The sequence below is a fragment of the Sapajus apella genome, unplaced genomic scaffold (assembly GCF_009761245.1).
Source record: "Sapajus apella isolate SASKATOON/1434 unplaced genomic scaffold, GSC_monkey_1.0 scaffold101, whole genome shotgun sequence".
NCBI classification, from domain to species: domain Eukaryota; kingdom Metazoa; phylum Chordata; class Mammalia; order Primates; family Cebidae; genus Sapajus; species Sapajus apella.
In genome coordinates this window covers 2,000,240-2,015,007 of record NW_022437041.1, presented here as the reverse complement: position 1 = coordinate 2,015,007, position 14,768 = coordinate 2,000,240, and the positions used below count along the sequence as shown (strand labels likewise).

The following is a 14,768-nucleotide window of genomic DNA, read 5'->3' as shown; positions in this document are numbered from 1 at the left end:
GTAATAAATTTGTCTAGATTGGGCAAATATAGGTGAACACTTATATCTTCCTACTGTACAAGATTGACCTGGGAGCACCTGGGGAAAAAAACGTTTTCTTTCTCTCTTTTATTGATTATTTAAGGAGATGATTTTAATCAGAAAATACAAAATCGAGATTAAGATTTAGCATGCTGCAAGAACTAGACATCTGCAGTCATTAGTGTTGAAAAACAAGATTTTTATGGAACAAGCATGATGTAATTTATATAACATCTATAAAATACAAAAGACTACAGATTCATTCAAAGCTAGTAAATAATGAAAGAAAATTAATCAAGTGCAAATGTTAAAAGAGCCAGAGATAATCATGGAAAACCGTGGTGGTCGTTGTATTTGGGGAGGGGTGAGGAGCAGGTTTTTAAAATGTAAAACGCAAAGGCTGCTCCTGTACAGTTTGGTAGTACAGAGAGGTGGTTAGCAGCCCTGAAGAAAATAAATCCCAGGGTTTATACGGGCTACCTGAAGATATTTACAGAGCATTATTTAAACAGACAGCAAGCTCTCTTGCTGCTTAGCTGCTGTTTATTCCCAGAATCTTCTTCCCCTAGCCAGGTCACCATACGATCCAAGCAGTGCTTGCACATAATTATTCTCAAGGCAACTACACCACAGAGAGCCAGAAATGAGTCTCGGTTGAACAATGTTCTCCTGATTTGACAAACACCCTTTTGCATCTGTCTGCACACCCTCCTGTAACATTTGCAGGCACTGAATTGTGCCGAAGAGCCTTGACAAAGCTTCAGGTGCAGTCAGTCAGTGGCTTTCCCTTTTCTTTTTTTTTAGATTGGGAGGGACAGGGGTAAGAGGTAGAGAGATGTGCTGGGGTGCCACAAGTACCACTGTGAGCCTTAGGATGTTTCCCAAGTAGAAAAGAAGCAAACATAACTAGAGAGACGATTTCTAAAGCCGTTGTGCTTGTTAAAAAGACATACAAAGACCCATGAGGGCAAAAATAACAAACCAGCTCTGAATTCATTTTCCAAATCCTTCCAAGGGTTTAAAATAGTTAAACTAAGGCCCCAGCACTTCATTAACTACTGAATGACACATTCCTGACTCCTCACACAATTCATATTCCTGCTGAGAACCCTGACTGCCTGGCTTCTTCCCCAAACCCACGCCATACGGGAGCCTGGCTCCATGGCAGCCCTCAGGGTCAAGGCTGTGGGAATGCAGGAAGGCGAGGCTGTTGTAACAAGGTCCTGCCAATGGTGAAAGCCCTTTGGCCAAGAGCATTGTAGGAAGTGCATTGCGCAAATTCCATCTCGTCTTGACACCCCTGTATGTGATTCTTAACATCAGAATCTCATTAATATGAATATTAAATGACATGCTATTTTAAAACACTACTAACATGTTAGAATTTAAGGCAATGTAGTGCCACAACGTTGAGAGGAAAAAGCAAATCAATGTGGCACTCCAGCAGAGTAAATATCAAATATCAGCACGGTATAATTTAAAGGCAAATGCTGACTGTGGCTTTACCAACAGCCAATCATCTTACAGACTACTTCACACCAACAAAGTTCAGGGTCATCTAAGCATACCGCAGCACTACTAAGAAATATAGCCCCTGTTCTCCGTCCTTATTGCCCTAGACAACAGATGGCATTCCACACTCCCGTGTCTATTCCCAATTCTTGCCAAGACCACTTTATTGCAGCATCTCTTGTACAAGTTCCTTTCCTACATGCTCACTCATTGGATCCTTGTTCCATTGGGAACACATTTTATTTATAGAGGGAAAAAAACATGTTTTAAAGTCAGAAAGCCAAAGGTTCAAATCTCAGTTCTACCACTTAGAAGATCTGCCGCTTACCTTCTCCAATGGCATCATCTGTCGTATGTTCTCTTAAAAAGTCAAAGTTCAGGGATTCCAGGATGAGCAGGGGCCAGATTTCCTGGCGACTCAGACACTGTCTCTATTCTCCAGGGGGTGATGATCTGAGCCTCATCCATACCCTCCATTTTGGTTCTTGTTTAGGTGCTACTCACTCTATGCTACGGAGGCTCCCCAGCAGCCAGGTACAATCAAAAATAAAAACAATAAATGTGTTATTACTAGCACTTCTATTTGGCCCTAAATTATAAACCGAAGAAATGGCTGGCCTCTGTTCTGCTGTCAAATAATAATGCTACTGTTTGCACAGTGCGTATCATATGCCAAGCACTTTACGCACAGTATCTCATTTCATCCTAACAAGAACACTATGGAATAGGTGCTATTCCTCATCATGCTGCAGATGAGGAAATTTGGGCACTGTGGGTTTGCATAACTTGCCTATGTTAAAAGGCTATCCAGTGGCTGGACCCAGGTTCAAATGCAGGTAACCTCTACCATGAGCCTGAATTTTTAACCACTACCCTCTACTAACTCAAAGTAGTAGTACTGGGCTCACTGAGAAGAAATGCTTTCTCCCTGTTCACAGTAAGAAACTGAAAGGATGGGGAACAAATAAGACAAGAGCACAGAGAAGAACATTTTATCTAGAAGACTTAATTAAGAACAGGCACTACGAACAGATCAGTATGGTAACACGGGGGACAAAGCATAAAGCATTTTAGGGACTGAATAGCTAGAGAGAGAACAAATCTTCATAATTTTATAATTGCCACTGTGTGAAAATCTTCCAGGTTTTATTACAGTGCTTATCAGACTGTACTATAACGACTTCTTTTCACATGTATTTCCCTCTTCTACTGAGAATGTGGTCAGAGTCCTATTCATCTTTGTTCCTGCAGAGCTTAGCACCATGACTGGCACCCAGCAGACAATCAAATCGTGTTGGACGACTGAGTGAACTGAGAGATGAGAACTCAGGTTAATGTCTAGGGTGCCAAATGCTTAGAGGTTTCCTTATGGAAAGAAGCAAACCGCAGATGCCTGAAGCAGTAAAGAGCCTTAAGGAAGAAGGTCTTTACCTGGATCATGTAGGAGGAGTGGGATTTTAACTTCAGCTAAGGACTGACTGAAAGATGACAAGCTGTTGTTTTAATGGCATTCCAGCCTTTCTCGACTAGACTTGCCAATTCTAGGAGCAAAAGGTTAGAAATGCAATATTGTTTTCTTTTATGAGCTAGGGTGAATAATCCTGCAACCAAAAGCTGTGAATAAAAGATAGTACATTTTGGCAAACTATAAAAAAGAAAGGTGCTAAAGTGAAACTAATTAGAAAGTGTACACCAAGAAGAAAATCAAGAATATGTTTTTCAAGAATTGTCTCTTCATATAGTTGCCTATAGACTTTCTATTATCTGGTAGGAATACTGCAATATTCCAACAGCCTTGTAATTTAGATTTCTACTACTCCCTAATTCTAACGGGTATTTAAAGAGTTTCATGGCCTTCTGGTTATTACTTTTAAAAATATTCTCATAAAGAATACACAGTGATGTTGCTTTGGTGCCAACATACATTTTCAGAGTTACTCTTACCAAAGGATATTGAGATTATAATGAAAGGTAATTTATTCCAACCTAAGAGGCATACTCAGAGCAAGCCATCACTCTTCTGTATTTCTAATACATCATTTTCCTCATTAGACTTTGCTGATACAACCTTTCCACCCATATGCATTCTTCAATGACATAAGTTTACCTTCAATTAATTGGTTAAGGCAATCAGTTCCTCAAAAGCTGCTCTTAAGTGCCTGAGTTTATATATGCAGCATAATATTCAGAAAAAAAGTTTGAATTATCATAATCAGCCATGGACATAGAGTTAGAAAATTAAGGAACCAAATTGGAAGAGATAATGGAGTAGTTTAGTATAATTGTTTTATGCCTTTTTTTTAACATAGATGGAATCATTATTTTCAGTGCCAAAATATTGGGTGTCTTAATGATCATCAATTATTTCATTCGATAACATTTACCTTTCGAAGCATGTTGGGTCTGTGATGTCAAATTAAACTACAGCTGGGTTCTTAGTTTCTTTGTGTGTCGTGGACAACATGGATATTTGGATGAAGTACAGGGATTTTTGGTGTATCAGTTTAGTATTGCTGCTGTAACAAAGTAGAATAAACTTGGTGGTTTAAAACATGTTATTACAGTTCTGTAGCTCAGAAGTCCAGTACAGGTCTCACCGGACTGAAATAAAAAATGTGGGCAGGCCAGGGGTTCTAGGAGGTAATCTGTTTTCTACTCATTTGAATTGCTGGCAGATTTTAACTCCCTGCAGATGTAGGACTGAGATACCCATTTTCTTCCTGGCTGTAGCTGAAGGTCCTTCCCACTGCATTCTTTGGCTCATGGTCACCTGCCTGCAGCTTCAATTCCAGCAAAAACAGGTCCAGTTCTGCTCATGTCTCATATTTTTGACCCAACGTTTCTGCCTTTCTTTTTTATTTTAAGGACTTGTATGATTAGATAGGGTCCATATGGATAATCTAGGGTAATCTCTTCATCTCAAGTTCCTTAACTTTAATCATATCCCCAAAGTCTCTTTTTTATTTTTATTATTATTGTTATTATACTTTAAGCTCTTGGATACATGTGCAGAACGTGCAGGTTTGTTACATTGGTATACATGTGCCATGGTGGCTTGCTGCACCCATCAACCTGTCATCTACATTAGGTATTTCCCCTAATGCTATCCCTCCCTTAACCCCCCACCCCCCAGCAGGCCTGGTGTGTGATGTCCCCTCCCTGTGTCCATGTGTTCTCATAGTTCAAATCCCACTTCTGAGTGTGAACATGTGGTGGTTGGTTTTCTGTTCCTGTGATAGTTTGCTGAGAATGATGGTTTCCAGCTTTATCAATGTCCCTGCAAAGGACATGAACTCATCATTTTTTATTGCTGCATAGTATTCCATGATATATATGTGCCACATTTTCTTTATCCAGTCTATCATTGATGGGCATTTGGGTTGGATCCAAGTCTTTGCTATTGTGAATAGCGCTGCAATAAACATACATGTGCGTGTGTCTTTATAGTAGCATTATTTCTAATTCTTTGGGTACATACCCAGTAATGGGATTGCTGAGTCAAATGGTATTTCTGGCTCTAGATCCTTGAGGAATGGCCACACTGTCTTCCACAATGGTTGAGCTAATTTACAGGCCAACAAATCCAAAGTCTCTTTTAAGAAATTCACAAGTACCTAAAAGTAGGGTGTGGACATCTGTGGAGGCCATTATTCTGCCTCCCATACTTCTTCGGAATAATTTTGTATCATAAAATAAAAATGCACCAAATTGAAAAGAAAACAAATACACCTAAATATAGTTAGTGAAATAAATGTTTAAGTAAATTGGTGGTGTGCCTCTTCTAAAATAATGCTTTAAATAATAAGATCCAGTGGTGAGTCTCCTAACTAGTATACTTTTCAAAGTGTTCAGCATAAATGATATTGTAATTTATTAGAAAAAAACTATAAATGTGATATGAAAATATGTGTTAGTTCCAATGGTAATAATGTCACAGCTACTTCCAATACTGTTGTGCTTTGTTGCTTATGCTTATAATTGAAGGACATGATAAATTTCCATTTTAAATCAGTTTTTAAAAAGAAAGATGTACATGCACCCCTCAGCCCCAAAATCACACAACTCCTGAGATTTTAAATCCTGAATTCCTGGTACCGAGATCCTAAAGTTCTGATTTAAACTTTTTTTTTTTTTTTTGCCAGTATATTTTAGTGCAAACTTCCAGGGCAGAGATTTTTAGATTGGGCTATATAAAATGAAAATCAGTGACTTTTAAAAAAAACCCATCTGAGAACATAGGTCCCAGGGCAAACTGGAGCCCAAAGCCAAGATCGTCTGGAGCAAAAGCCATTGGGACCACTAATTAGCAGCAACACCTAGATCCAGTTTTTCCAACCCATGGCCGGTGGGCTATGTGCAGCCCAGGACAGCTTCGAATACAGGCCAACACAAATTTGTAAACTGTCTTAAAAGATTTTTGCAATTTCTTTTTTTTACTTATCAACTATCATTAGTGCATTTTATGTGTGGCCCAATACAATTCTTCTTCTCCCAATGTGGCCCAAGAAAGTCAAAATATTGTCCGTCCCTGACTTAGATGGTAATTTTGGTGAATTGATGACTACGCTAGAAATTTAAAACAGAATAAGAGTCGTGAAGACTATCTGATGGGCTCATCAGTAGACTCAACCCAAGGAAATAATCAGTGACCTTAAAGAAACATAAATAGAGCTTCCTGAACTAAAATTCAAAGAGAAGACAAGAAAAAAAAAACTGAATAGCCAATAGCTATGGGACGTTTTCAAAAGATGTGATACTACAGAATGCCAGAATACAAAGAAAGAGAAAATTAGACAAAATAAATATCTGAAGTAATAATGGCCAAGAAATTTCCAAAATTAATTATAGACAGCAAACCACAGATCGAGGGAGCTCAAAGATATCCCACAAAGTAACCTCCCTCTCCTCCCTTCAAAAACAAAAACTATCTGTAGCATATCATATTCAAGCTGCAGAAAACCAAACACAAAGAGAAAACCTTGAAAGTAACCAGAATGAAATAAAATGCTTTGCCTATACAGGAACAAGGATAATAATTACAGTGGAGTTCTCACCAGATACCATGCAAGTAATATTTAAAATACATAAAGTAACAAAAAGCAAAATATTTAAAGTGTTAAAAGAAAAAAACCTGGAATTCTATATCAAAATACATGATCCTTCATAAGTGAAAGAAAAATACTTTATCAGACCAACAAAAACTGAGGGGATCCATAGCCAGCATATCTATCATGTAAAAACCATGTAAAGATTGTCTTTAGATAGAAGGAAAACTATGTAAGCCAGATATTTTAGTCTACATTAAAAAGGAAGAGCAAGAGAGAACAAATAAATAAAGAAAAATTAAATCTGTTATTTTCATATTCTTAATTCATTAAGGGATATTTATTGCTTATTTATTGTTACTAAATAATAAAAGTAACCATTTATAACTATCTTCTGGATAACTAGAATAATGACAGCAATCTCACAAGAGATGCAAGGGACAAATCAGGCCTACATGTGCAATGAAATACTTTTATTTGAAGGTGAACACAGATTAGTTAAAATTTTGAACAACCACTAACAATATTTGTAAAAGTAAAATAATATGCTAAGAGAGAAAAGAAAATGGAATCATATAAAATACTCAATTAAAATAAAAGAAGGCAGAATAGACAGCTTTTGGCAACAAATAAAAAACAGTACAAACATGGTGGATACTAATCCAAGTATATTAATAATCACTTTAAAAACAAATAATTCATATATATAAATTAAAAAACACACATTGTCAGAGTGGATTAACAAACAGAACTGAACCATAGGTTGCATATAAGAAATTTTCTTTACATGTAGACTCTGATAGGATAAATGTAAAGGTATGGAAAAAGATATGCCATGCTAACACTAATCAAAAGAAAGCTGAGGTAACTTGATTAATTTGAGACAATGCAGAATTCAGAATGAGAAAAAATGTCATGGATAGACAGAGAAATGACAAAATGATAAAAAGATTTATTATTCAAAAAGTCATAACAGTCCTAACAATAGAGCATCAAAATATGCAAGGCAAAATCTGATAGAATTTTAAGGCAAAAAGATAAACTTTCTGTTATAGTTGGAGACTTAAGCCTCTCTTTCAGCAATTGATAGATGAAGCAGGCAGAAAATCAGTAAAGATTTAGTTGACCTAAACAGCAATATCAATCAATTTTATCTAATTGGCATTTGTAGAATATGCCATTCAACAACACTAGAATATACTTTCTACTTTGGATCACACAAAATGTTCAACAGGCTAGATCACATTCTGGGCCATAAAACACAGCTTACCAAATGTAAAAGTATAGAAAACACACAAATTATTTGCTCAGGCAACAATGGTATTAAAACTAGAAATGAATAACAGAAAGAAAAATATCTGGAAAATCATCAAATATTTGGAAATTAAACAATATCCTTATTTTTTTTAAGTTTGGGGATACATGTGTAGGATTTGGAGGTTCTTTATGTAGGTAAACATGTGCCACAATGGTTTGCTACACCTATCAACCCATCACTTAGGTATTAAGCCCTGCATGCATTAGCTATTTATCCTGATGCTCTCACTCCCCCGAATCCCCTAACAGACCCCAATATGTGTTGTTTTCCTCCCTGTGTCCATGCATTCTCATCGTTCAGCTTCCACTTAGGAGTGAGAACTTGTGGTGTTTGGTTTTCTGTTCCTGTGATATTTTGCTGAGGGTGATGGCTTCCAGCTTCATCCATGTCCCTGCAAAGGACATGATCTCATTCCTTTTTATGCCTGTACAGTATTCCATGGTGTATATGTATCACATTCTCTTTTTTCAGTCTATCATTGATGGGCATTTGGGTTGATTTCATGTTTTTGCTATTGTGAATAGTGCTGCAATTAATATATATGTGTATGTACCTTTGTAATAGAATGGCTTATATTCCTTTGAGTATATATTGAGTAATGGGATTGCTGGGTCAAATGGTACTTCCGGTTCTAGATCCTTGAGGAATTGCCTCACTTTCTTCCACAATGGTTGAACGAATTTACAATCCTATCAACAGTGTAAAAGCATTCCTATTTCTCCACAGCCTCACCAGCATCTGTTATTTCTGTTGTTTCTTGACTTTTTAATAATTGCCATTCTGACTGAAGTGACATGGTTTCTCATTGTTTTGATTTGCATTTCTCTGATGATCAGTGATGATAGGCTTTTTTATATATATATGTTTGTTGGCGCAGTGTCTTCTTTTGAGAAGTGTCTGTTCATGTCCTTTGCCCACTTATTGATGGGGTTGTTTGCTTTTTTCTTGTAAATTTGTTTAAGTTCCTTGTAGATTCTGATTATTAGAACTTTGTCACACGTGTTCATTGCAAAATTTTCTCTCATTCTGTAGGTGGCCTATTCACTCTGATGATAGTTTCTTTTGCTGTGCAGAAGCTCTATCGTTTAATTAGATCTCATTTGTCAAATTTAGCTTTTCTTGCAATTGCTTTTGGCATTTTTGTCATGAAGGCCTTGCCCATGCCTCTGTTCTAAATGGTATTGCCTAGATTTTCTTTTAGGATTTTTATGGTTAGGGTTTTACATTTAAGTCTTTTATCAATCTTGAGTTAATTTTTTGTATAAGGTATAAGGAACGGGTTCAATTTCAGTTTTCTCCACATGGCTAGCCAGTTTTCCTAGCACCATTTATTAAATAGGGAATCCTTTCCTCATTGTCTGCTTTTGTAAGGTTTGTTGAAGGTTAATATCCCTGATGAACATCAGTGTGAAAATCCCCAATAAAGTATTGGTAAACCACATACAGCAGCACATAAAAATGCTTATCTACCATAATTAAGTCAGCTTCATCCCTGGGATACAGGGCTGGTTCAACATACTTAAATCAATAAATGTAATTCATCACATAAACAGGACTAATGACAAAAGCCACATGATTATCTCAATAGATGCAGAAAAGGCCTTCAATGAAATTCAACATTCCTTCACGTTAAAAACTCTCAATAAACTAGGTATAGCTTGAACATATCTCAAAATAATAAGAGACATTTATGATAAACCCGCAGCCAATATGAATGGGCAAAAGTTGGAAGCCCATTCCCTTTGAAAACTGGCACAAGGCAAGGATGTCCTCTCTTTCCACTCCTATTCAACATAGTATTGGAAGTTCTGGCCAGAGCAATCAGGCAAGAGAAAGAGATAGTGTATTCGAATAGGAAGACAGGAAGTCAAATTGTCTCTGCTCACAGAAAATATAACCTTATTTCGAGAAAACTCCATTGTCTTAGCCCAAATGTTCCTTAAGCTGATAAGCCACTTCAGCAAAGTTTTAGGATACAAAATCGATGTGCAAAAATCACAAGCATTCCTTTATACAAACAATAGACAATCAGAGAGTGAAATCATGAATGAACTCCCATTCACAATTGCTACAAATAAAATACCCAGGAATACAGCTAACAAGGGATGTGAAGGACCTCTCCAAGGAGAGCTACAAACCACTGCTCAAAGAAATAAGAGAAGACACAAACGAATGGAAAAACATTCCATGCTCACGGATAAAAAGAATCGATATCATGAAATGGCCATACTGCTCCAAGTAATTTATAAATTCAATTAAATTACTATTGATATTCTTCACAGAATTAGTAAAATGCTACCTTAAAATTGATATGGAACCACAGAAGAGCCTGTATAGCCAAGACAATTCCAAGCAAAAAAAAAAAAAAGTACCTGTACCACAGGGCTACCATAACCAAAACAGGTACTGGTACCAAAACAGACAGACAGACAAGTGGAACAGAACAGAGATCTCAGAAGTAAGACCACATCGACACACTTTTATTTATTTATTTTTTATGATTTCCACTTCTACGATAGATTCAGGGAGTCCATGTGAAGGTTTACTACATGGGTATGCTACATGATGCTGAGGTTTGGGGTACAAATGATCCCATACTCGGGTAGTAAGCATAGTATCCAGTGGGTGGTTTCTAAACCATTTCTACCTTCCAACCCCCACGGTAGTTTCTGGTGTCTATTTTTCCCATCTTTGTGTTCATGAGTACCCAATATTTAGCTACCACTTATACATGAGAACATGTGGTATTTGGTTTTCTATTCCTGCATTAATTCACTTAGGATAATGGCCTCAAGCTATATCAGCATTTCTGCAAAGGACATGATTTTATTTTTTTTCATGACTGTATCGTATATTCCACGGTGTATGTGTACCACATTTTCTTTATCTGGGTACCACTAGGTACCACTCATGGGTACCTAGGTTGATTCCATGTCTTTTCTACTGTGAATAGTGCTGCCATGAACATGTGCGTATCTTCTGAGTAGAATAATTTATTTCTCTTGGATACATACCCAGTAATGGAATTGCTGGGTTGAATGGTAGCTCTACTTTTAGTTCTTTGAGAAATTTCCAGACTGTTTTCCATAGCGGCTGAACTAATTTAACTTCCCACCAATCATGCATAAGTGTTCCCTTTTGTCTGCCTCCTTGCTAGCATACGTTTTTTGACTTTTTAGTAATAGCCATTCTGATTGGTGTGTAATGTTACCTCACTGTAATTTTGACTTGCATTCCTTTGAAGATTAATGATGTTGAGCATTTTTTCATATTTACCGGACTCTTGTATGTTTTCTTTTGAGGAATGTCTGTTAATGTCTTTTTCCCTTTCTTAATGGGATTATTTACATCACACTTTTAAATAACATATGGGTCAATGAAAATGCAAGATAAATTATTTTAATTAGAGGAAAATTATAATACAATTTATCAGAACTTGAGGGATTGAACAAAAGCAGCAGTTAGAAGACAATTTATAGCATTAAATATATATATTAGAAAAGAAGAAAGATCTAAACCCACTCACCTGAATTTCCACATAAGTAAACTAAAGAAGAAAGAGTATCTAAGCCTAAAGCAAACAGGAGAACAGAAATAATAAAAATTCAAGCAGAGTGATGAACTTGAAAATAGGAAAACAATAGTAAAAATTAATGAAAACAAAAGCTAATTCTGGCGTGGCACGGTGGCTCACATTTATAATTGCAACACTTTGGGAGGCCGAGATGGGAGGATTGCTTGAGTCCAGGACTTTGAGACTGGAGTAAACAATGGAATGAAGCTCCATCTCTACAAAATAAAAATAAATTTGTAAAAACTAGCAGGCATAGTAATGTACATCAGTGTTCCAGAAACTCAGGAGACTCAGGTGGGAGGATTGCTTGAGCCCAGGAGGTCAAGGATACAGTAAGCCATGACCACACCACTGCACTCCAGCCAGAGTGACATGGTGAGACCCTGTGTCCAAAAATAGTTTTTAAGCTAATTCTTTGAAAACATCTATAAAGTTTATGAGCTTTTTGCCACAGTAACTATAAAAAAAGGAACAAGACAACAATTAATGTTAAAAATGAATTAAAGAGCATCACTACTGTTCCCATGGACATTAGAAAAGAAATATCATGAACAATTCTTGGCCCAAAAACTGATTATTTAAATGAATAACTGCTTAAAAGATCCACTTTACTAAAACTCACTTGAGAAATAAGTAGCATTATTCCTAAATCCATTATGATCAATAATTGCTATAGAATGACTGTTTGTGACTTACCCCTCACCGTGACCCCCAATTATGTGTTGACCCCTAACCACAATGTGATGACATTTGAGATTTAATTTGGACAGGAAATTAGGATTAGATGAGGTCGTGAGGGTGGGGCCCTCATAATGGTATTTGTGCTTTGTAAGAAGAAACACGAGGGAACTTGTTTTCTCTCTTCTCTCCCCCTCCCTCTCTTTCTCTCTCTCTCTGTGCCATATGAGGACACAGTGAAGTGAAAAGGAATTATCTACAAGACAGAAGAGAGCCTTCATCAGGAACCCAACCACACTGGCACCCTCTCTTGAAATTTCCAGCCTCCAGAACTGGGAGGAAACAAATTTCTATTGTTAAAGCCATTCAATCTATTGTACTTTTTATAGTAGCCCAAGTACGTTAATACGATAAATAATGACTTTATACAAAAGAAAGAACCAGGCCCCGATGCTTTCACCAGTAAATCCTACCCAATATTTATGATACCAATTCTCCTAAATCACTACCTGAAAATAGAAGCAAAAGAAAGATTCCTAATTCATTCTCTAAGGTCAATACTACAATAACACCAAAACCAGATGAAACATTACAACTAAAGAAACCTTCAGAACAATATGTATCATGAACATGCAAAGATCTTCAACAAAATTGCAGGAAATTAAATCCAACATTGTATAAAAATAATTATATGCCAAGACCAAGTGGGATTTATTCCAAGTATGAAAGACTGATTCCAAATTTTAAAATCTACAATGTAATGCACCACAATAACAAACTAAAGGAAAGTCATATGACCATATAAATCAGCACGCAAAAACATTTGACAAAATCCAGTATCGAATCATGGTTAGAACTCTCACCAAATTAAGAATAGAAGGAAACTCCCTTAATTTGAGAAAGAATGTCTGCAATAAACCTAGTTAACATTATACTTAAAGGTAAGAAACTCATTAATTTCTCCCTAAGCTAATAGATGTCCTTTCTTAACTCTTCTATTTGATATTGTACTGAAGGTCCTAGCTGGTTAAATAAGACAAGAAGCAGAAATAAAAGGTACATTGCTATGGTTTAAATGTTTATACTCCTTCAAAATCTGCAGAGGCAAGTGGATCACAAGATCAGGAGTTCAAGATCAGCCTGACCAACATGGTGAAACTGCAACTCTACTAAAAATACAAAAATTAGCCGGGTATGGTGGCACACGCCTGTAATCCCAGCTACTGAGGAGGCTGCGACAGGAGAATCACTTGAACCTGGAAGACAGAGGTTGCAGTGAGCTGAGATCGCATCACTGCACTCCAGCCTGGGCAACAGAGTGAGACTTCCTCTCAAAAACAAAAAAAGAAGAAGAAGAAGAAGAAGAAGAAGAAGAAGAAGAAGAAGAAGAAGAAGAAGAAGAAGAAGAAGAAAAGAGGAAGAGGAAGAGGAAGAAGAAAGAAGAAGAAGAAGAAGAAGAAGAATAGATTTTGATTTTTATGTATATTCTGTTTTAGAGCTGCAATTATTGCCTGGCTTGATGTGGGAAAGACCTGATAAGTCAGCAACACTTAAGCATGAATGGTTTATCTAATGTGTCAATCAAGCAGACACTGCTATAGTAAACAAGCAACCTTACAATTTTAGAACTCTCAAACAACAAAGGTCTGTTTCTTGCTCCGAATACATGACATGCAATATAGTCCTTCACCACTAGTCACGGTCCATCTATCATTCCATTTCTTTCTTTCATGTATTTTTCAAACTTCTTTAAATTGTAGTGAAGGGCAAGGGCAGGGCATTTATAGCATGACGAGTCATAGTGGATCTTGTCTCACTTTCTCAGACATTAGATTCAGTTTGTAGACCTCAGGAAGCCAGCCTTGAGCTTGCTTCACACGATTCTTGCTCACTCACTCTGGCTAATGGTGACTTCATCATCTGAACCATGGTGAGGCATTCTGGCAAAAGATTGGGAATATGGCAAATCATATACTGGCAGGGATGTATATCACTTTCACTAACATTTTGTTGACTACGGCACATTCTATGCCAAATTCTTCTGTCATCCTAAGGATGAAAAAGTGTATCCTACTGTTTTGCCAGAAAATAGAAAATCAGAATATTAGTGAATAAGCACTTAAATGTAAATGACCTCTGAATCCTTAATCCCATCTACTACTATCTCCTTGATAGCATATATATATATACGGGATGGGAAGGGCAGAGAGAGAAAAGATTTATTCTGAGCCAATTATAAGTGACCATGGCCCGTGACACCGTCCTCAGGAGAACATGTGCCCAAGGTGATCCAGGTGCAGCTTAGTTTTATACATTTTAGGAAGACATGAAACTTCAATCAATTACATTTAAGAAATACATTGATTTGATCCAGAAGGGTGGGACAACTCAAAGCTGGAGGGCAGAGAGATGCTCCCAGCTTATAGGGAGATTTTTACATTTTCTAGTTGACAGTTGGCAGAGTTTAAAGACCTGGGACCAGCAGAAAGAAAAGTCTTGGTTACAATAAAGAATTGTGGAGGTCCAAGTTCTTATCTGCAAAGGAAGCCTTCAGGTAAAAGACTTCAGAGAGAATAAGTCATAATGGCAGTTCGTTCTTGATTTGGCTCTCTTTAAGTCT

The 14,768-nt window shown here is 36.9% G+C and overlaps 1 long non-coding RNA gene across 1 annotated transcript in view; it reads right to left on the bottom strand.

Moving 5' to 3' along the window:
* LOC116536499 overlaps nt 1-3,073 on the bottom strand; it is a 33,346-nt gene extending 30,273 nt beyond the window's left edge. The window contains exons 1-2 of the long non-coding RNA XR_004262673.1: nt 2,965-3,073; nt 1,862-2,052 (exon numbers count right to left, since the gene is read on the bottom strand). This is a non-coding gene — a long non-coding RNA (uncharacterized LOC116536499). The remainder of the gene's footprint in view (nt 1-1,861; nt 2,053-2,964) is intronic.
* Between the last annotated feature and the right edge of the window lie 11,695 nt (nt 3,074-14,768).